The sequence below is a fragment of the Ananas comosus genome, linkage group 8 (assembly GCF_001540865.1).
Source record: "Ananas comosus cultivar F153 linkage group 8, ASM154086v1, whole genome shotgun sequence".
Classification (NCBI taxonomy): domain Eukaryota; kingdom Viridiplantae; phylum Streptophyta; class Magnoliopsida; order Poales; family Bromeliaceae; genus Ananas; species Ananas comosus.
The window spans coordinates 784,405-787,490 of NC_033628.1; positions in this window are offsets into that span (position 1 = coordinate 784,405).

The following is a 3,086-nucleotide window of genomic DNA, read 5'->3' on the forward strand; positions in this document are numbered from 1 at the left end:
TATTATTTATATATATATATATATATATATATATATATATATATATATATATATATATATATATATATATATATATATATATATATATATGGCATTATTTTTTTAAAACAACTATCATGAAACACTAGTATAGTAACCCGTGCGATACGATGGATAGATAATTGGAGAAAAAATAAAAAACGACGACAAAGGAAGAAAAAAGGGTAATGAAGGAAACGACGATAAAGATTGAGATTTATCTTGCCGATGAAGGAAACTGAAGGAAGATGAAGAATAGTTCGGCTCAATGTAGAGGTGTGAGGTGTGACCCAATTTAGTTCAAGCCAAAAAAAAAGGTTGACCTGGTTCGATTCAAGTAAAGAAAGAGTAAAATTAGGCATTTTAAGCCAAAAAAAGAGACCATATAGAAGCCTTGAACTAGTTCAGAAAAGCCCATACTTAACAATAATCAGTTCAAGAAAGAGAAAAATCCAGTTCGATTCAAGTGAAAAAAGAAGAAAACATGCGAAAAATCTTAGCTAGTTCTAATTAGAGCCCACACTCAACAATGAAGGATATATTGCCATATGGTATAATGTATAGGTATAGATAGAGGGTAAACTAAATTTTCAAAAATGAAGGAGATAAGATAATTACAATAATAAGTAAGTACACAATAAGCTGGTGTCTCTTTATTATCTAATTTAATGATGATATATTATTAAAAAAAAATTAAAAAAATGAAGTATTAGCTAGTAGTAAAATCCATCTGTAATTAATTCTTCTTTTCAGTTCCTAGAATCTTCCCCAACCCTACCCACAATTTTTCTCCATTTACACCTCAAATTTAATTATGCACCTAAAACAAAAAAATTATTGTACTCAATTGTTGCAATAAAAAGTTAATGCACATTTGCAATGAAGAGTTGCTTCTATATATATATGGTTCCCTTGCTTAAAAATTGCTTCTACAATATGTGATTAAAAACTAAGCTTCTAAAATTAAATATATAAGCTCGTTGAGTGTGGTAACCACTCTACATTTACATTGGCTTGGCCTATTCAGAGTCATATATATCTCTCCTACCATGCTTTTGGTAGGTAGAGCCCTATACAATCTCACTTGTTTATTCCATCTTAAAAAACCAAAATAAAAATAAATAAAAATTATTCATATTTATTTAAAGGTTCGTTATTGTCATTGTTGTTGTTGTTGTTGTCGTCGTCGTCGTAGTTGTTCTCCAATGAGATAGCTTTGTATAGTATCAAATGTTGCACTTTTATAATTTAGCATACATATCATTATTCTTTCAATCCTTCATCTTTTTCAGCATCCCAAGGGTTGCATCTTGCTTAAGAATTTATAAATTTCAAAGATGTTATAATTTTTTCTTTTTATATTACCATATATTCTAACACGTAATGGCTTAATGAAAAACATTGCTTATGATATAAATTTCAAAGATATTACTAGTTTTTTGTTGTTTTTAATATGCACAACATATTTTAATGCTCTTGAAGTACGGATCTTACGCCTCTCGTATAAACTTTTTTTTCCCCATTTTTTATGAAAACAAAGTATGGTAAACCCAAAGATGAAGATTTGATTAAAGAACAGTACTAGTATTTAGCATTCTTGTTAATGTAGGAGTTCATATAATTGTTTAATTGGTTTAATTTAAAAACCCTATTATATATTAGAGATATAGTTATGATGAACCCTCTCTTTACTTAGGCATTTTATTTTATTTTTTTTGTTTCAATGCACAATTTGCAACTTGGTATGGTTTATAAAATGTAACATTTTGTTATTCTTATTAACAGCAGTTTCTTACCAAAAACTAAAATAGAAAATATAAGAGTGTTAAAGTGTTATACTTTAATTTGAACTATATTGTAATAAATTAAAAATTAAAAATGCACTATGTCAAACAACTACAGGCCATTTTGAAATGACCCTCTCAAATATTTTTATTAATTATATTGAGACCCTCACAACTTTTGATTTGTTTTATTTAAGTATTTTTATACAGTTCAAGAGCGAATATGTTAAATTCAATGGTTTAATTAATTACTTTTAGCAGAATAAACTAAAATAATTAGTGAGTAGTAGTCAATAGATCACATTAAATGCAACAAAATTCTGAAGTAAATCAATTCAAATAACTCAAATGAAAAATAGATTAGAAGTTGAGATGTGTTAATACAAAAAATAAAATAAAAACTGGAAAGACCTATTTCAAGATTTCTATTGGTAATAGGTTCTAAGTGCATTTTTCCCACCAAAAAAAAAAAACACTAGAGGGCTCGAGTGGCCCAAAAGGGATCGGTCATTTCCGAATAGCGGGTTTGGGCCTTTTCTGATCCGGCCCAATTAAGAATTAAATTAGGACATTAAAATAGGCAAAGATTCACAGAACTCCCTCACCTTCACGCTATTTTGAAACAGGCCTCCGACTATTTTTCTTTTGATTAAGAGCCCTTAAATTTTTTCCTTTTTTTTCACTTTATGTTCCTTTCATTAATTAAATAAACAAATTTATTATTTTCAATAATAATTTTATTAATTTTAAATATCTTGAATATTTGTTAGCTAATGTACCTACGAATTTTAGTAACTATTAACAGCTAATGGCTAACAAAAGCTATTAATTTTGACAAATCTCTAATATAACTAAAATTAAAATAATTAAAATTTAAGTAATCTACACTCAGAGAAAAATGGTAGCAATCACTTCCGACCCTTGGGCCTTTATTTTATATTTTAGTGCAATAACTTTTTTTTTTTTTTTTTTTTACCGTGAGCAACAATGGTATAGATAAAGTTTTATTGTTTTCTGTTAGCTTGATAATACGACGCTAGGATCGATGAAGCTGATGAAAATAAAATATTCTTTTTAAGTAAAACGCGCGGTTGAAGAGGCACATAATCCCCAATTAGCAAACACATGTAGTAGGGATTATAAAAAGCAGGCCCCTTTTTTAGCCAATTTTGACTTAATCTTTTGTGGTTTAAATTAAGCTTAATCATCTCCGATCTTTCCTCTTAAACTCTCATCTCTTTTCACCAAATCTGGTTTTTGGCCTCATTTTTTAAAGCCCTCACA